At 39.9% G+C, this 21,524-nt stretch overlaps 1 long non-coding RNA gene across 1 annotated transcript in view; it reads right to left on the reverse strand.

The window, feature by feature from the left end:
* Positions 1-2,095: 2,095 nt before the first annotated feature.
* LOC309662844 overlaps positions 2,096-21,524 on the reverse strand; it is a 42,409-nt gene continuing 22,980 nt past the window's right edge. The window contains exons 2-3 of the long non-coding RNA XR_014265019.1: positions 18,214-18,429; positions 2,096-17,219 (exon numbers count right to left, since the gene is read on the reverse strand). This is a non-coding gene — a long non-coding RNA (uncharacterized lncRNA). The remainder of the gene's footprint in view (positions 17,220-18,213; positions 18,430-21,524) is intronic.

The raw sequence follows: 21,524 nt of genomic DNA on the forward strand, positions 1-21,524 counted from the left end.
GTAGCTTCCATAGCATGAAGGGCTACAGAAGGCTGAGCAGTGTACAGCATTTGGTTTTTGTATATCCTAAATTGTCTTTACTCTGTGTGCATGGTGTAGGACCATGAGTGAGAATTTACCAGTGTACTCAGCAGTTTATCTAGAAATTCACAAGTGCTGAGTCTGAACACTTTAAATTTATCACATGTAATTCTAAGTTTGGGAACAGTTATACTTACCACAAAGTAACTCTTCTAAAACTTAGAATTATGTGTGATAAATATAAAGTCAAACTGTTGCTTGAGCAAATGAGGCTAGTGATCATGCTGAAAGGTGAAGAACTGACCTGCAGAGAGATCAAATCTTAGCTACACTTCCCACTGAAGCTGAATAAGCGAAGATGGCCTAGCAGTGAAGATGATGTTCTCAGTACAGCTCAGGCTCTGAATTATAGGAGGTCCAGTCTAACTGTAAAATATGATAGGTTTATAGATCTAAAAGGGTTCAATAGATGGGCTTCAAATGGCCCATAGCCCCCATAAAATTACACGCAAAACTTTGTGTGTTATTTGAATATTTTTCTGGAGAAAGGATCAACATCATTTCTCAAAAGTTTTCACAACCTGAAAACATTTAAAACAATAGCACCAGGGCACTAAACACCCCTCTCTCCCCCCCGAAAAAAAAAACTGACATAAAGAATTTATAAATGAAGTTTCAAATGATCCAATTCATTTATTTCTATAAATACCTTTATTTCAACACAATTTTGATTAAGTACACCTTGAGGTTTTGTTTTTTTTTTTTTTTTAAGGAGCGAGAAGTGTATTTTGCAAGTTACAAAAGAACATTATAATAGTCATTCATTCATTCAACAAATACTTAATGAGCAGCTACTACTATCACTGCTCTAGATAGAGCAGTGAATAAAACAAAGTCCTTGGCTTCCTGGAGCTTGCTGTCAAATGAGAGGATACAGACAATAAACAAGTATGCAGAGAGAAGTGCATGGAGAAAAATAAAGCAGAGTAAGAGATAGAAACATTGTTATGTAATTTTATATACGGGAGTCAGGAAAGGCCTTACTGATGAGGTGATTTTTAATCAGAGTTCTGAAGGGAAGGAAGGAGAGAACTATGTAGATATGGGTTGAAGATGGGAGTTGGATAGGAGAGTAGGAGTCAAAGCAGAGGAATCGGCAGGTGCAAAGGCCCTGAGGTTAAAATGTGCTGAGAAACAAAGATGCCAATGTGGTTAAAGAGTGTTTCAGGGAGAAAGAAGGTCAGAGAGGTAGTCAGGAGCCAAATTGCTTAGGGCCTTGAGAAGGCTTAGGGCCAAGATAAAGACTTGGGCTCTGAGTGAATTGAGGACTTTGGAGATTTTTTTGTTTCTTTTGTTTTGAGTTTGTGTGTTTGTTTGTTTTCCTTTACACGTAGTAATAACCACCTTTTCTTCATGAATTTCTAAAAATCGTGGTAAAATATACAGAACATAAAATTTTCCATTTTAACCATATTTTAAGTGTACAATTCAGTGTCATTAAATTCATTCACAATATTGTACAACCATCATCACTATCTATTTCCAGAACATTTGCATAATCCCAAATGGAAACTCTATACCCATTAAATAATAATTCCTATTCCCCCCTCCCTCCAGCCCCTGGTAAATTCTATTTTACTTTCTGTCTCTATGAATTTTCCTATTCTAGGTACCTCGTATATGTGGAATCATACAATATTTGTCCTTCTGTGTTTGGCTTATTTCACTTAGCATAATCTTTTCAGGGTTCATCCATGTTGTAGCGTGCATCAGCACTTCCTTTTTAAGTCTGAATAATATTCCATTGTTACCATTTGTTAGCGGTAAACAAAATATACCATTCATCTGTTGATGGACATTTGGGTTGTTTCCACCTTTTGAATCTTCTGAATAATGCTGCTGTGAACACTGGTGTACAAGTATAACTTGAATCCTTGCTTTAAATTCTTTGGGGCATACATGTAGCAGTGGAATTGCTGAATCATATGGTAATTCTATGTTTAACTTTATGAGGAAATGTAGGTTTTTGTGTGACATCATCAATCAGATAAATTATATATATTTTTTGCTTCAGAGGAGAAGAAGAAAAAGCAAGGTGGATAAGTTTCCTAGGGCTGTTGTAACAAATTACCACAAACTGGGTGGCTTAAAACAACAGAAAATTATTCTCTCACAGTACTGGAAGTTAGAAGTCCAAAATCAAGGTTTCAGCAGGCTTACTCTCTGTCAGCAGCTCTTAAAGGTGGTGAATCTCTTCTGTGCCTTTCTTCTAGTTTCTCCTGTGGCTGGCAATCCTTGGTGTTCCTTGGCTTGCAACCACTTAACTCCAGTCTCTGCCTCCATCATCAAATGATGTTCTCCCAATGTGCCTCTGACTCTTCACAGAGCTGTTCGCCCTCCTGGTGTCTGTTTTCTCTTCTTATAAGGACAACGGTCTTATCGGATTAGGGTCCACCCTAATTGAGTTATGACCTCATCATAAATTGATTACATCTGCAAAGACCCTATTTCCGAATAAGAACACATTCACATGTACTGGGGGGTTAGAATTTCAACATATCTTTTTTGGGGGGACACAAGTCAACCCACAACATGGGAACACTGGTAAAGATGGTATTGTGATAACCCAAGGGAGATATGATGGTGGTTTGGATCAGGAGGTTAGCAGTGGAGAGGATGAGGAGTGGTTGGAAATTGAATGTATTTTGAAGATAGAGTCAACAGGATTTACTGGTGGTTTAGATGTGGGATGTGAGCAAAAAAGAGGCATCAAGGATGACTCCAAGGTCTTCTGCCTGAGTAATTAGAATGGGATTGGAGGATATTGCAGAAGAAGCAGGGTTGGGGTGGAGGGTGAAACTCAGAAGTTCAGTTCGGGGTGTGCTATGCCTGTCAGACACAGAGGTGGAAATGTCCAACAGGCAATTTAGAGTTTGGAGGTCATCAGAGGGGCCCTGGGTCAAGATATAAGTTTGTGAGTCAACAGAATAAAAATGATATGCAAAGCAACCTATGGGATTGCCCAGAAAATGAGTGTAGATAGAAAAGAGGAGAGATCTAAAGACAGACACCTGGGATACTCCAATGCATAAAGGCTGGGAAGATGAGGAGGAAGCCACAAAGGAAACTGACAAGAAGAAATTAGGATGAGAAGAAGCCAATACAGTGAGAATTGATCATTCTTTCAGGAAATGTTTCTATAAAGGGGGATAGAGTAATAAGGTAATAGTTGAATTGGAATGTGATAACAAAGGGGGTTTTTTAATGGGAGAAATAACAGTAAAATAACAGCATGTATGTATTCTGGTGGAGGTGATTCAGTGTAGAAAGAAAAAATGATTATACAGGAAAGAAAGTGCACAAAAATTTTCTCTGTGTAAAACCAGACATAAAATACACATGTTTGAATAGTGATACAGGTTCAAGAAGGATGTTCAGAATGGTTACCTCTGGGTTAGAGATTTCAAGGGATTTTTACTCATATTTTTCTATGTTGCTTTCAATTTTTACAAAGTGCATTTATCAAACCTACAAAAACAGTAAGTGCTCTGTTTAAATAATTCCAGAACAAGTGATGTCCAATAAGTACAAAAAAGTATCTCTGCAGCATTTGATACTGCAAGCCACAAGAAAGAAACCAGTGGACTGAGAGATAGAGAAAATCCAGGGGAAGAAAACTCAAGCAAGGGCCCAGAGAAAGCAGAAGAGTGTAGACAAAGGATTAACCCTTAAAGGGAGGAGACACTTGACATCATTTGAGACTTGGGGTTGGGGGTGATAGTAATGATTGGGGTAAACATACATAACTTTGTAGTTGGAGGGGAAGGAATTGTCTCTAAGGAGACAAGTTCATTTGCTTGGGAAAACGGGAGCAGAGTTGGACAAGAGGTATGCAAGTAGCACTGAGTTTAGAAACTATTCACTTGCAACAAAATCAACTAGAGTGATTTTGTCAAATTTTCCAGCAGTGTTCAGCAGTCTAGGAGCAGGAATCGAAGGAAAGGACAGTTCCAAGATTAGGAATTGCAGAAAACACCTTAGGACAAGGAGATAAAGATATTGAGGTACAAATGGAAACAAAATAACAACAACTAAGATTTGTTGTATTTCACATGCATTATTTAATTTAATCCTCATAGCAATGGATAAGGATTAAAAGTATATTAGGTTAAAACATAGCAAAGGATAACAGTAAAAAAGGGATATTTTTCATTGTACAGATGAGAAAACTGAGGTTTGGAAGGTATGGCCGATTTGTTGCCAGGTTTGGGAGCTACCTTCCTAGATGGTGGGATACCCCCATCCCTTAGGACTTGATAAGAGGCAAGACCCCAGCTCCCACTAGGTGTAAAGTGGGCAGATATCCCTATCCCAGCTCTTTGGCAGGAAGTATGTGGCTCATGTTTGTCCAAACAGATGCTTCTGCCAGGAATTTTGTCTCATGTGGAAGTAATCAGAGACATGGCAACAGGTAGAGCATATTCTCAGAGGCTGCAGCAGATTTCAAGTCTAGCAGTGAAAATGGCATCAAGCATCCAAAAACTGGACTGTCAAACGCAGGGTCCTGACCTGATTGTTTCTCTGGCATGACCTCTGTTCTGTTCTTGGCTATAAGCTTTTCTGGCTTCTGCCAAGAAGTCTTTTCTTAGACTTGTTTACAAGCCTTCACATAGATACTGTGAGCAACCCAAAGCAATCCAATAAAATCTATTTCTGTTTAAGTTATCCGGAGTCAGATTTTCCTGTTTATAACCAAGCACCCTGGATGGGTCATAGGGATTAAGAACTTTGCCTACAGCTGTTGCCAAGGAGGTACTCAATAATCAGATACACATAAGAATTTTTATGAATGGGGCTTGTTTAATGGGCTCATGGATCAAAAGGTCATAGTAGCAGGGATGGAGGATATGCAGGGGCTCAAAAATATTGTCTTTCCCTCACCAAGGCTGATCTGTCAACTGCTTATAGGGAACAATGCTGAGTCCCTAATATAATTTGGGATGAGTCCCGTATTTGGAGTAGGGATAGACCAGTCAAATACCTGGTGCAAGACTGATTACATTGATCTTTTTCCATCATGGGAGTTGGGGACAGAGGAATTAATTTATTCTCACTAGAGTAGGTAATAATTCTAGATATGGATTTGTCTTTTCTGCCAGCTATGTTTTTGCCAGCAATACCGTCTGTGAACATTTTTATTTACTATCACAGTGTCCCATTTAATATTGCTTCTACGAAAGAAAGAAGTGACAGAAAGGAAAGATGTCTATGGATTTCACTGGTCTCACCACGTATCCCATCACCTATAAGCACATGCCCTTACAGAATGGTATTATAACCTATTAAAGACTCAGTTATGGTACCAGCTAGGAGACACCACGCCAAATAGTTGGAGTGCTGTGCTATAGAATGAGATAATGTTCTAACCAGTAGCCAATATATGTTGCTGCTTCTCCCAGGCAGACATGAGTCCAGAAACCAAGGAGTGGAATGATAGTATCACTTCTCATTATTACATATAAGAACCCAGTCAAAAAGTTTTTGTATCAGTTTCTCATAGTGCTTGGCTCTCTGCTGGTTTCGAAGGCTTAAAACCCAGAAAAAAATTGCTTCCACCCGAAGACTCAACAATGATTCCATTAAAGGAGAAGTTGAGATAACCCTTTGACCTATATGGGCTCTTCATGATGTTAAAAGATCAGGGTTTCCTATATTGCTGGAATGATTGGTCCTGATTTTCACAAAGAACCAAGAGTTCCCATACAAATGAAATGGCTGGGTAGGAGTGGGTCTAAAACCAAGGGTAACCTTCAGGGTAACCCCTTGTGTTGTTCTGTCCAGTGATAAAAGTTAATTGAAGATGTACCAGCCCAATCCAGGCAAGATCACCAACGGTTCAGACCCCTTAGAATGAAAGTTTAAGTTACCCCATCAGATAAAGTAGCATGACTAGCTGAGGTGTTAGCTGAAGATTAAAAAGAAAAGAAAGAAAAGAAAAGAACGTGAGAGGGGAGTGGAAGAAAGTTATAAATACCAACTATGGGCTTGGGACCAGATGCAGAAATAAGCAGAAATAAGGTCTGTACTGGCTACCCTGTTTTCTTCCTGGCTTTGTAATGCATGTAGTAACCAATTTCCTTTGCTTACTCTTTCCTTTTTCTCTAGTATTTCATATGGCTGTGTTAGAGGTGGTGAACTTTATAAGTTAGACTTTGAGTCAGAGGATATGAAGGTGGTATTGTGACCAAACTAGAAGAGGAATGAACATCCCCTTGGAGCCAGGAGTTCCTCTAGGGCCTTCCTGATTTCCAGACAGTAGCCCACTCCTCCGGGCCTTTCAATGACACTAGTTCCCTGAATTCAGTCCATCCTGACTAAAACTGCACCAGTGGTTTTCTGTTATCTGTACTTAAGCCCTGACCGAAAAGCAAAACAAACAACACTGCAAAGAATGAAAAAGTATAAGCAATGTTTATATTATTATGGAATCAAAACGATTATGGAATAGTGCTTTAGATTATTTGTTTTGGTTACTTAAAAGAGCTTTTTCATTTCTATTCAGGCTATAAAAATTGCTTTAGGCCACAGTGTAGCTCACTTTGACATGGCTTTGTCTTTTTATGAGTCTCACAGATGTCTTGATCAAGGAGAAGAATTGCTGTTTTCTGCCGACACTTACATCTTTAAAGTCAGAGAAATTACCTTTCCCAGAGTGCAGCTGGTTCCTGAGGGACAGGAACCACTCCTATCTTATTCACTTGTAATGGCACTTAACACAGTAGACTCCACAAAGTCATGTAAATTGATTCTTTAATATATGCTTCCACCCGCCCATCCAGGAGTGATAAGCACGACAATTTTGGGGTCCTTGCAGATCCATTCTTATTATAAAAACATGTCATTAGAATCTAGGCTCTTTCCCCAACACCTGGAATGGTTGAAAACTTAAGCTAGAATCAGAGACTTGTAAGCAAGGGGTGATATATTCAGAAAAGTGAGAAACCTGAAGCATTCAGGGATTGGGGGGGTCTTGTTATCATGTATACCAAAAGTCCTACTGGAGTACATAAGAGTCTTTTGGTATTCTGTTCGGTTGCCGGTACCTCCAATCAAAATATTCCCAACCTCAAGGAAGTTTGATTTTCATTGTAAGTTTTTTCTTAATTATCAAATTAATACCCACTAATCATAGAGAATTTAGAAAGCACAGGAAGGTATAAAGAAGCAGAAAAAAAAATCCCCCCACCTCATCACCCAGGAGAAACTACTATCCACATTTATATTACTTTTTTTCTTTTTAAGTTAGCATAGTTGAGAGGTTAGAGAAAGTGAGAGGTGGAGCAGAAATGTATCCCTCTCTTGTAACTCTTCAGTGTCCCTGACATCAGGGTACCTGTCCCTGAGGCATGATCCGCAAGCTACCGAAAACCTCTGACTTGGCCATTAAAACAAAGAGGTGTTTTGTCTTGACTCTGAGGGAAGGGGTTACTCTTTGTGTGACAGATTGATATTAAGAAAAACCAGTTAGGGAAGCCCAGCATGTTCTTCCCACCAGTTGACAGTACATTTCATCTCATGTCTTTCCAGCTGTCTTCTGAGAGCCAGGATCTGGGTGGAAGGAGGGCAAAGAGGGCCATGAGAAGCATCAGTTAGATCTGAGGAGATAGGGTGTGTCTGTAGAAAGCTGAGTATGTCAGTATGATTGGAAGTGGGCCAGGAGTAAGATCTGGATGTCTGTTGGGCAGGTGTATTTTGAAGAAAACTCTTATGGGCTCTTGCTAGTGAACGTCAAGGAAAAAGCGAAACGGGGGAGGAGACATAAAGCAGGACACTGCCTACCGCATTAAGAGAAACATTCATCATTTCCTGCTCCTGCTCTCTGTGTATCTCTGAAAGCTGGCTTCTGATGACGGCCTTTAAAAAAAAAAAACACAAAACCACCTTTCATTTGTTCACTTCCTGAAATCCTGAAATGAACCGCACAGCCCCAGGCAAAGCATGCACTAAAATGAAAGTCAATTTTTCTATCTCTTCGTGAATTGGAGGTTTGGGTCTTGTTCAATGGTATATTCCCTGAAACGCACTCAGACAGATTTTCAGTGGTGACTCCAGTGCTGAGCGGATGATTAACTTCCCGATTATTTGGACTAGGACCTGAATAATTCCGTGATCTATACTGGTTAATGCTTCCTCTTCATACTGCCCTAAAAAGAAATTTGTTAATTCTATCTCCAAAATATCTCCTGAATCAGTTCACTTCTTCCTGTCTCCATAGCACCGGTCACCATATTCTCGCACCTTAACTGTAATATTTAATAGCTTCCTAGCTGGTCTCCCCTTCTGGCCCTACTCCATTGTCCACACAACAGTCAGAGCAGGCTTTTAAAACATAATCCCATCACGCCTTTTTCTTGCTTAAAACCCTTCAATGTGGGAATTCCCTGGTGGCACAGTGGTTAAGAATCTGCCGGCCAATGCAGGGGACACGGGTTCGAGCCCTGGTCCGGGAAGATCCCACATGCCATGGAGCAACTAAGCCCATGCACCACAGCTACTGAGCCTGTGTGCCACAACTACTGAAGCCCGCAGCGCCTAGAGCCCATGCTCCGCAGCAAGAGAAGCCACCGCGATGAGAAGCCCGCGCACCGCAACGAAGAGTAGCCCCACTCGCTGCAACTAGAGAAAGCCCACGTGCAGCAACAAAGACCCAACGCAGCCAAAAAAAAAAAAACCCTTCAATGCTTCCCATGGCGTATATGATAGAATCCAGAATCCTTACCACGGCCAAACAGGATCTGTCCTTGACCTTCCTCTCCTTCATCTGGTCTCACTTTCTTCCTAATTCACTGTGCTCCAGCTTCACTAGTCTTTTTTTCAGTTTCTTTGAGGCACCAAGCTCTTTTCTACCTTAGAGCCTTTCCATGTTCTATCCTGCATGAGATATTTTCCTCCCTTCTCACTCATCCTTTGAACTTCAGCTTAAAGGTTGAAATGAACTTCAACTTCATTGACCATCCACACCCAATCTAATTTAGGTTCTTCCTCTATACATAGTACTCCATACATTTCCTTTACAGTTCTTATTAAAATTTGTGAATATATATATTTAGTTGTAAGATTTTTGAGATCCAGTTTCCCCAACAGATGGTAGATTCTAAGAAGATAGAGATTATGTGTGTTTTGCTCTGCTGTATCCCCTAGTGCCTGGCACAGTACCTGGTACGTAGTAGATGCTCAGGACTTCTGGAATGAATGATTTTACATCTTTTGGGTTTGAAGAGTTTAAAATAATAATTACCAAAAAGATAATTTCCTTGTGTTTGTTTTTTGCTAATGCAGGACACATAAGAAATACCCAACAAATATTTGTTGATTGATTAATTGATTAACTAACTTTGGATTGATATTTTAGTAGGGAAGAAAGGTATCACACCTGGAGACAGGCTAGAATCAAAGACACCCAGATATAATTACAGTCAACCCTTTTCTTACTGTGGTGAAAGTGAAAACTGTTAAAGTGAAGATTAGGTACAAACATTTATAATTACTTTAATGATAGGGCCTCTTTAAAAAAAAAAAGAAATCAAGAGGTACTATAGCTGAATATTACTGGGCATGGTTGTGTTATCTGTAGGGAGAGGCTATGATTGGCTGTAGGGGGCTGAGGACTGAAATCAAACATCATGCTGGATTCAGTAGGCTTGGAAAGAGGAGAGTACAGACTAAATGTGGAGTGTATGGAGAAAGCCCTTTCTCATAGGGTAGAAGATATGTTTCAAATCTTGAGCAGCAGATCCAGCCGATAGCCCAACCTAACAGTTATCGATGTTAAGCATTATGCTGTGGATAAATTTTTGTATAAAATTAGTTTAAATATATATCATAGGGAGCCACGGTCTTGGCTTGAGAAGCTAAGCTGCATTCACTCTAGGATTTATGTTGATATGTCCAGGCATATTTTTATATGCCTGAGGTTTTATTTGTACCAAAGGGCATCGTAACAGCCATTGGACCGGTAGAAGAGAGAGGTGAGGCTCACAAATTTAGTTCAAGGACTCTAGTTCAAGGTCAATGTCAGTGAGAGGGATGATTGAATCCCAAACAGCATCTGTCACTGTGATTGTCCTCCAGCCCAGCTGAGCTTAGGGAGCAGGACCTGCAGAGGGATGGACAAAAGCAAAGCGTAAGGTAGTACAGTCTACAAACAGTGCGAGAGGAGGTACAGTTAGGAGTCAGGTCACAATGTGGGACATGTGAGGACTCAGAATGGACACAGGAGACCAACCTACAGCTGGATCAGAGAGGGCACGGGACAGGACACCAGACTGCAGTGGCATCAAGGGAACGCCGGCACCTTCAGTGGGCAATGTCCCTCTGGTGCTTCTTTGCAGGTTTGGAAGTATTTTGCAGAAGCATACTGACCTTGGTGGCAGCATGAGAGACATCACTGGATCAAACCAAAACAGGAGAGGAGAAAAATGTGTGGAAGCAAAGAGTACAAGATCATGACCACCCAGGGGCACCCCTGGGCACTTTCAGAGCTACTTGGAAGGAATTTGTTATGAGGTGAATTGTGTCCTCTAGAAAACCATGTTAGCGTCCTGTCCCCCAGTACCTCCTCAGAATGTGACCTTATTGGCAATAGGGTCACTGGAGATATAACCAAGTCAAGATATGGTCCTTTGGGTGGGCTCTAATCCAATATGACTGGTGTCCTTATAAGAAAAGGAAAATGCTAGGTGAAGACACAGACATACCAGGAGAATGCCAAGGGACAAAGAAGCAAAGATTGGAGGGATGCAGCAGCAAACCAAGGGAGGCCAAGTATTTTTTTTTTATTCTTTTTTTTTTTTTGGTGTGTTAGTTTCTGCTTTATAACAAAGTGAATCAGCTACACATATACACACGTTCCCATATCTCCTCCCTCCCGTATCTCCCTCCCTCCCACCCTCCCCATCCCACCCCCCCAGGCGGTCACAAAGCACAGAGCTGATCTCCCTGTGCTCTGCGGCTGCTTCCCACTAGCTATCTATTTTACATTTGGTAGTGTATATATGTCCATGACGCTCTCTCACCCTGTCACATCTCACCCCTCCCCCTCCCCATAGCCTCAAGTCCATTCTTTAGTAGGTCTCTGTCTTTATTCCCATCTTGGAGAGGCCAAGTATTGACGGCCGCCATCAGAAGCTAGGAAGAGGCAAGGAAGGATTCTCCCCTGCGGGTTTCAGAGGGAGCACGGCCCTGCCAACAACTTAATTTTGGACTTCTAGCCTCCAGAACAGTGAGACAATAAATTTCTGTTGTTTTAAGCCACTCGGGAGTGGTACTTTGTTACAGCAGCCCTAGGAAATTAATACAGAATTTGAGGAAAGGAGTTTTTCAGAGTGAATAAGACAGAGCCAAAGAAAGAGACATTGTTTCATTGCTGTTATTTTGACCCTAATTTTCCCCATAGATTTGTGAGGCCAGAGAAACACAATCATACAGGACAATTATATAAATAACATGCCAAACAGCTAAGCATTTAGTTGCTGACTTCAATTTAGTCAGTTAACATGCCATGATTTAGTACATTTCATGCAACCCTAAGACATGCCTGCATCTAATCAAATAAAATAATGTATGTAAAGCTCTTAAAACAGCACCTGGCACCTAGTAAACCTTCATAAATGTTAGACAAGATTATTATCATCATCTGATTATCCTGATCCTAGAACTCTCAACTCTTCATGTCTCCTCTGCATCTGAGAGCTGCCGAAAACTGCTGAGAAAACCTCACACCTAGGCAGTCGGGCACCACTGAAAATTAAACAGCACCAAGCTCACCGGAGTCCCTTACCCTGCCTTGGTTTCCCTAGTTAATGCTCTTTCTCATTCTCTGCAACTTGTATTTCAAATCATACTTCCTCAGACCTCCACCACCCTCCATTTCTCCTCAGTTCTTACCACCAAACCTACGAACCCACGTGTATCCATAGCTATCCTGGACTTGCCCCTGTTATTTGCACATAAGAGGTACCCTGGCTGCTTTCTGGTCCAGGTAATCATTCTTCATTCTTCCCTCTTCCTAATTTACACTTTCAGTGTGTAACCCAGTGTTGTTCATTCTGCCTCCTAGGTATCTTGCCAATCCACACACTTCGGTTTATCTCCATGGCCACCAGCTTGGCTCAGATAAGCTGATTGTGTCATTGTCCCGCTTAAATCCTCTCAATGACTTTCTACACCTCTCACATCAAGAAAGTCCTTCACGTGTTTACCAGACCTCCCCATGCCCCAGTCCCTCTTAATCCAAGCTCTATCAGTTTTTCTAACCTCCCTTCTTTTTGTATTTACACTGTATACTCCAGGTTAGCGAGTAACTCAAAATACCTTCACTTCCTTGTTAAAATGACTAACACTTACATGCTCACTATGTGCTGGGCACACAGCAAGTTGTCAGGGCAACAAAACTATCAGCTTAGTACTGTTACTATCCACATTTAAAGATAAGGAAATAGGGGGCTTCCCTGGTGGTGCCATGGATAAGAATCTGCCTGCCAATGCAGGGGACACGGGTTCAATCCCTGGTCCGGGAAGATCCCACATGCGGCGGAGCAACCAAGCCCGTGCGCAGCAACTACTGAGCCTGCGCTCTAGAGTCCGTGAGCCACAACTACTGAAGCCCGTGGCCTAGAGCCCGTGCTCCACAACAAGAGAAGCCACTGCAATGAGAAGCCTGCACACTGCAACGAAGAGTAGCCCCTGCTCACTGCAGCTAGAGAAAGCCCGCATGCAGCAATGAAGACCCAACACAGCCAAAATATAAATAAATAAAATAAGAATTTTAAAAAATAAATTAAAAAAAAGAAAGAAAACTGTTAAAAAATAAATAAAGATAAGGAAATAGAGGCACGGAAGTTAAGCGACTTGCCCAAAGTTACAATGAAAATAAGTGGTAAGTCAGCAGGCTTTGAACCAGGAATATTGGCTATGCAGTCCACACCACTGTGCCATTCTCTGACCTTGTTCCCACTCCTTCAGACTCTTCCCTCAGCCCCAGCATTCGTCCTCACCCTCTTAATTTGGCTGATTCTGACAATGTCTTCATTTCTCAGGGTAAACATCCATTCCTGAGGGTCAAACCTCCTTGCTCCATGTCTTCATGTCTTCCGATCTTTCCCTTCTTGTTATTATTTAACACCTGTCTCATCTGCTAGACTGTAAGCTCTGTAGGGACAGGGAACATGTCTACTTTATTCACAGCCACACCCTCACCACTTAGCTTATGCCTGACGTATAGCAGGTGTGCACTAAGTATTTGTTGACTGAATAAAAGAATGACCAGTTACTAGTCACCATGAAAAACTTCTACGTATATAGAACACATAACACAGTACCTGGCACATAGCATGGACTTGATAAATATTTGATACTGTGTTCAGGAAATGGTAAGGAGTCTGGTTTGACTAGTGTGTGAAGGGTGTGAAGAGAGGTTTTGGCAAATGGTTCAAGCCCGTTTAGTGAGCCAGAAGAGAGAATTGCATGATGGAAGGGGTTATCAGTATGTAATGTTGCAAAGGCAAATCTTAGCATTTCAAAATCCCTCCTTCCCAGCCCAGGATGGTTTTGGATTTTTCTTTTAACCACATCACCCAATCTCCTTATAGCAGACTTAGCAAAATGTGATTGGTGTGCTCTTGGGACCTTGGTGGGATCAGAAGCGTGCACTAATGACCCAGGTGGAAACAAAGAGCCGCTGTGCATCTGTGTAACACAAATAGCTACCTCCTCCCTGCTAGAAAAAGGTCTATCTCAAATTCTAATCTCTATGAGCACAATTGAAGATTTCCTATTCCTATCTCCTTTGGAAAAAGTAAATAATTTATTAACCTCAAAAGGCTTCCTGGAACACTGGGTTAATCCCTTTAAAGGGATACATCTGGACACCCTAACTTCATTACAATTCTAGACTTGAATGCTACCGGGTATGTTTTGTTCTTCCCCAAACTGAGTGGTGCCAGGGAGTCTAGAGACAAGCAGTCAGCAAGCCAGGTTCAAATCATTGTCTCTTTGAGGCTGTGTTTTGGCAGCCACAGCAACAGTAGGTTCAGCCTTCAAGGAGCAGTAAACTTCTTGTCACCCTTGAGTGACCCTCAATGGGAAAACTGGAACCAAAAGGGGATGACTTCCAGGGAAAACAGCTGATCCACCACCTGTACAAACATGCATCTAACTGGCCTGACATGAGAGTCCTTGGGGGAAGGGCTTTCGTAAACCAGAGGAATTGCCAACATGTGAAATCAAGCGTCCGTGCTCTGCACGTGCCAGCACCACAAAAGATCGCGCTGTCAGAAACCACCCGCATTACAGAGCTGCTTTATTCCAAATCATTTTGTTAAATCACATCCCCACCAACTACAGGGCAGCGACTGTACGGGACTCTTGTCATGGGATCAGTGTCTTTGGCCCTATTTTCACACCACAGGAGACATCTATCCTTTTACAACATTCAGGTCTATGGCAAGCTCTTAATTATATTTGCCGTGAAGAACCAGTAATGAAGGGATATTTCGTGGCCTTTGACAGAAACCTCAGACTCGGCAACCAAGGAACTGAAAGCCCTGACCTCAAGGCAATCTCCACACCGGCCTCCTGCCTGATGCATATTTCAAAGTTTTCCAGGTTTTAAAGCATGGATTACCTTTGCAAATGAAAAATTGAACAAGCAAAAGCATTTAGTGGCATGTTATTACAGTTACGATGATTTTGGAAAGGCTGCTTGGTTTAACCCAAGGCAGAATTTCAAATGAACAAAGAAATAAATATCCATTTGTTTCATTATTTTCTGTTTATTCTACCAGGATTTAAAATATAGTATATATTGATCCCAAATAAGGTTTCTTGCCATTGTAACATGCATATATCAACCTACTGAAAAAATTATGCATATTGATAAAATATTTAATAGTTTCAGGGGCATTCAATATCCAGTCACCCAAAAGATAGGTTGTTTATTTGTTTAGAGAATTTTGCATGGTAGTGAAATTTTGAACTCTGTACAAAAGATAGAGTCTTATTCTTTCAAATATTTCAAACCTTTCATTTATAAGAAAAATGATTAAAGCAAAGTAAAAGAAATCAGTATTGTCTTTACCACGATAACATTTAGTCGCTACTGGCCAAGTACGTGGAATTTTACCAGATACTATTCATCTAAATACATTCATTGTATACCTACTATGTACCAGGTAACTCCCAAAAGGAAAAGATTAGAAACACACAGTCTTTGCCCTCAGATAGTTCAAATCTAGAAGGAGAAACAGATAAGTACAACATAACATGGTAAATATTATTGGAGTACAATACATGTTAGCTGTACTTGATGTATAGATGTATAAATGAAGGAATTAATGAAGGAATGAACTAGCAAGGATATTTAGGGAGTATAATAAATTCAGCATGGAAGCAGGCAATAAACATATAATATTCAGCAAAAATGGAGCATGGAGTATTTTTAAATGAAGAAAGTTTCAAGAGGATGCAAAAGAGTGAAGATTTTAGCTGTCGGGTTACAAAAGAAATGAGAAGTCCTACCTTCAATTTATTTACATGTCGGTAAATCCAGACTTAAACACAAAACACATGATAATAAAGAACTAAACTGCAAAATACGGGAAAAGTAAGAGAGATAGGAGTCAGATCGTCACATAATGGTATGATTATTCAAACTTTTATTTTGGATTTATGAATGTCTATATCCAATCATCATGACATACCTATGTTAATATTTCCAATGTTGCTGCAATTAACCAGAGCATAAGTCACTACAAGTGAAGGTACTAGAAAGTGGTATAAGGTAAAGTTGGGTCAATTCTCCTCCTTTGGGCCTTTGAAGTGCAACATAATACCCATTTTCACTGCAAAGGGAACAAAACCCTCATTTGTGACTCCCTCAGAAGAAAGAAGAAACTTTTATACATCAAACAGAACTTTTCAAGGACTCTAGGGGCTCAGGAGAAAGAAAGAAAATGACAATAAGTATGTGCCAAAAAATATGGTAAATTTTGGTCTAAAGAGGCATTATGTTGTAATAGATTTGTTATTGTGGAGGTGCATTCCAACTGTATTATTTTGCTATATGACCTTGGCTGTCGTTGCCTCACCAGTAAAACAGGGATAGTAATGCATGCTCTACCTATCTGATGAGAATTCATGCTTCTTAAAAAGCGTAAAATGTATGAGATGTTTGAAAACATTGTGAAAATATAAAAATCCCATATTAGATTTGTTGCCATTGGGATGATAGAGTTCCAACAGAATGGTATTTTTCATGTATAAAGGATGAAATAACTTTATTATAGGGAAATAAAAACATATTATAACATAGGAGATCTCTCTCACAATCTATGCAATAATAGGAATGAAGTAATAGAAATATTCCAATTTCTCTATTTCAGGCCCATCTATTTCTAGTTCCAGGGTACAGTTTGTTTCTGCATTTTTCCTTCTTTCTTTCTTTCTTTTTTTCTTTCTTCCTTTCTTTCTTTCTTTCTTTTTCCCTTGCTAACCTTTCATCATACCTTCATAAACATTTCTAACGCTATTTCTTGGCTTTTAAAATATTATTGTGATTATCAAATTTTAATTGAAAACCTGAAGGAAAAAGATCATAAATACCTGTTCTTTCCTCTAACAAAGTCTAGCCTGCGTTCTGCCAAGAACATCTAGAAGTTGTTAAAAAATAGCACATTTCTTTATTTGGACTCAGCTGACTTGTACTTCTGTGGACCTGTCGAAATGTTAAATAATAAATTGTTATCTCTGAATAGATTCTTCCTTGCCCAAGATACAGTCAAAAAACGTGTTTTAGATGAGTCATTCAACCAGAGTAATTTCCCTTCAGATTACTAGAGTCATTAGGGGGGAAAAAATAAAACCATGTGAGTAATTTTCCATGTATCTCGGGTTCAATATCTAAAATGTTTCATAGGCCTTCTGCATCACAAGGCAGTTTATTTAAAAATACAGGCACATCCTCTTCTCTGCTTCTGTGTGTCCCTTCCTCTTTAGCAGCTGAAGGCAGGCGCATCCACGATGAACAGCGTCAGCAGCCAATGCCCCTGTGCTTCTGTGTCATCGTTCCGAGCTAGGAATGAGCGTGTCCTAAAAAGCCAAGCGGAGAGTCCGTCCTCCTTTTTCCCCATCATCACTCTGACCTTTAAACAACAACAATAATAACAAAACTTATGAACAACAATCCAAACAACATGTGCACAATGCAAAGGTACAACTTCTGTAGCTAAATAGAGCTTCAGCCGAATAGCCACCCCACACATTTGCTGCTGTTACTGGGGGGAAAAAGGAATGTTGCTTTGGCTCAAAGAAAGGAGGGGAATAGGCGGAGGCAAAGGAGAGGAGGAGGAAGAACCCTGTCTTTGACAGGGGTGTTCCAACTGAGAAAATCATTTCTCACCCGCGGTGAGGAGCAGGTGAGCCACAGAAACAGGAGAGAGTGTTGTTCCTGACCCCCGCCAGAAAATTCAAAGAAGATTAGGACGCTCATCAGGAGAGGCAGTGCCCTGCATGAAAATCTCCAGCTTTGATTTTTTTAGTTAAAGGCGACATTTCAGAAAAATGTATAGCCAACATTCCTACCATTAGCCTGTCTTGCTATTCGATATTGCACAGATGCTCTGCTAGGGAAATTTGATCAATATATTAGATTCCTGGCAGAAAGATGCTATCAGACAATGCATGTATGCCTTGACATAGCTCAATTTCCATCTGTCCAAGAAGGTATTGATTTTCCACTCACGGAAGTGCACACACACATACTAAGAGCGCTTACAGAGGATGGGGGCTGGGCAGGCATTTATTCAAGAACAGGCAGCTCTGCCATTCCCCAGACGCATTCCAAATACCCTCTGGCTTGGTGACTTAATATTCGGATGATCTATATAAACTCCTCACATCAAGATGAAATTGATGGCCGATGAGCAAAACCAGTATTCCTCTGCTCACTCTTTGAATGCTAAGAACTCTGTCAGCTTTTTCAGAAAATGTGGCCCTCTTGGAATCCTATTCCAGGCTTACTTCACATGAAACAACTTCCTGAAGCCCCATCTTCCTAACTCAACTGGAATTAATTCTGCATTTCTTGGTCACAGTCTTCTCTCCCAACATTTGGAGGCATGTTAACACTTCCCTTACCACTCTATTGTCCTTTCCTCACTTCTGTCAGTCTATTTCTGACTCAGACCACTGTGGTAGTTATTCAGGCTGCTCTTCATCTTCTGGGCTTGGGCTGGGATTCTACTTCCTGGTCCCTCTGTGGTTAGGTGGGGCTGTGTGACCAGTTCTGATCAATGAGTGGAAGTAATTTGTATCATTTCCAGGTTGAGCTTTTAATTGTCTATGGAAGAGCTTCTAGAGGAAAATATTGATATATTAGACTTCATAAAAATTCAGAACTTCAATATGACAAAAGATATCATTAACAAAATTAGATGGTAAGAACCAAACTGAGAGAAAATACTTTTGAAATATGTAACAAAAGGTTAGTAACCATATACAAAGAGAGTCTACAAATCAAAATACACAGGCAGATATAAAAACAGGCATTTCACAGTAGGAGAGATATAAGTAGCCAATAAACATACTAAATGATACTTAATCTCAGTTGGAATTAGGGAAATACAAGTTATAGCGACAATATTACATTCTTATCTATGAGATAGACAAAATTCAAATTAAAAACTCAAAATTTTAATAATTTACAGAATCAGCAAGTGTGGGGAAAAAGGCATTCTCATTCTTGCTGGTATAATGTTATTGGAGGGCAATTAGCAATATCTTTCAAAATTATAACAATGAATATTTTGACCCCAAAATTCTATTTCTAGGAACTTAACCTACAAAAATATTTGCATGTGATACTAACAACATTCGTTAAACACATACCATGTGTCAAGCCCTGTCTAACTGCTTTATTTATATTAGTCATTTAGAACCTGTGAGGTAAGTTCTATTCTTACCCCATTTTACAGGAGAGGAAACGGAAGCAGAGAGACTAAGTTAACAATTAATAAGTGGCAGTGCAGGCATCTAGACACTCACTTCTGTGTGACTCTGCAGTACTATGCTGCCTCTCTCAAAGAAATATGCATAGGAATGTATATTGCCCCATTATTTGTAATTTTTTTAAAAAAATGAATGAAAGATGAATGTTCAACAATAGGAGAGATGGTTACACAGCAAATTCAAATTATAGAATATTACGCAGTAATTCAAAAGAATGAGCCCAAGAGAACTGAAAACATTTAGTCATGCAAAACATGTAGAATATTCATAGTAACATTATCCATGATAGTCAAAAAGCAGGAATAACCCAAATGGCCATGAACTGATAAACAGAAAAACAGAACATGGTCTATCCATACAATGGAAAATTATTCAGCCCTAAAAAAGGAATGAAGCTCTGACACATGCTACAACATGGATGAACATTGAAAACATGCTAAGTGAAAAAAGACACAAACAGCCATATTTTGCATGATTCCATTTATATGAAATGTCCAGAATAGGCAAATCTAGAGATTCAGAAAATAGATTATGGTTGCCAGGGGAATGAGGGGACAGGGGAATAGGTCTAACGGCTAATAGATACAGGGCTTCTTTTGGGGTGATGGAAACATTCTGGAATTAGATAGTGGTGATGATTGCACAACATGGTGAATATAATAAAAATGATTGAGTTATATACTCTAAAAGGATGGAATTTTATATTATGTGAATTATATCTCAATTTGAAAAAGAGAATGAGATAGGTATCTTTGTACTAGTACAGAAAAATGTTAAATGAAAAAAGCAAACCTCAAAACAATATGAATAGCATGTTTCCATTTATGAAAAAGGAAACAATACATGTGTTTGTAAATGCATAGGAAAAAGTCAACAAAAATACATGTTAGTCTGTTAACAGCCTTCCTCTAGAGAGAAAATGTATTTGGGAGAGAGAAGTGAAAGGCAGACACATTTTTACTGTATATATTTATGTTTTGAATTTCTTTACTATAAGCATATATTACTTTTATAATTTTTAAAACAATAATATATGAAAATAAAAGCATTTAAACATAATTAAGCTAGTAAATAAAAATAACCTCCAGAAATAAACCATAGGCAAAATAATACGATGTAATGGCAAAGCCCTGAACTTATAGCCAGGAGACTTGGTTTTCTGGCTCAACTCCGCCTTAATGACTTGTGGGTCATTAAAAAGTTCATCTAGCATCTCTAAGTCTCAGTTCACTTGTTTGTCAAACAAGACAGACTAGATGACCACCATGGAACTTTTAGCTCTAGAATCTGGATTCCACTATAGGTCATCCTCTCTTCTTGCTCTGTTGCCAAGGTTACTCGCAGCTCCAGCCTTTCAGACCATGTTTTAGACAAGGCATTAAATACAGTCATGCATTTACACATATTCCAAGATCATAACCTTACAAGAAAAGGATCATCAACCCCCTTGTCCAGCTTCTGCTTAATTATGACCCTTTTTGTTTTATCTGATGGCAGTTAATTTCACGGACTTAGGGCTGAGTCAAGTAATAATTCTTGGACAAACAAGATAATTGGCCAGACAGGTCATTTTGTTGTTGTTGTTTAATACATTGAAATCTCATTTAAGAAGCATGCAACTCTAAAATAACTTATTTTCCTTTCATCATGTACATAACCTCTCAGTTGTCTTTTCATTAAATTTTCCTGGCCCTGGACAGACAAAAAGAAGGTCAAAAGAAAGAGAGAGAGTCACAATTGCCCTGGGAACTCAGGGGTGCAAAAGAGGAGGGCTCAGTGAAACACTGTACATGAGTGAACAAAAGAATGTATGAGAGAATGAGAGACATTTCTGTTTCCTTCTCCATCAGTGTTCCAGCTCCTCTGCCTGGTGGCTAGATTGCTGCAGCGAACAGTGGAGATTATGTGCCTATCTGAAGGGCCTGGAAGAGGGTCCTCCAGAAGCAGAAGCTCATCCTCAAAGAGCTGGACCAACTCCACCAAGCACAGTGCTAGCACAAGTAGATGCCCCCAAAGTACCAGCATTCTACGCTTTCCCATCTTCCATGGGAGACATTGAAGGAGAATAGAAAGAACCCAGACTTTGGAGCCTGGAAAACCTGGGCCCACATCCTATCTCTGCCACTGACTATCTGTGTGAACTTGGACAACTGTGAAAACTACAGGATTGTCATGAAGGTTAAACAAGAAAACAGATGTAAAATGCCTACCACAGTGCCTGGCACACAATAGGTAATTAATGAAACACATAACTGTTTCTCATCTCTTAATGCTTAAAGGACCCAGGCCTAAAGTTTTGCCCAAAGCAGACCTTGAGATCTGCTTCAATAGGATGTGTTTCTGAGAGCAAGGATATAATCCACTCTCTTATTTTTTTTAATTTAGTACTTTTAATGTCATTTTACCCTGCTTTTTGAACAAGGGCCTCCCCATTTGTATTT

Source organism: Balaenoptera physalus (genome assembly GCF_965194825.1).
Source record: "Balaenoptera physalus genome assembly, chromosome: 1".
Lineage (NCBI taxonomy): Eukaryota > Metazoa > Chordata > Mammalia > Artiodactyla > Balaenopteridae > Balaenoptera > Balaenoptera physalus.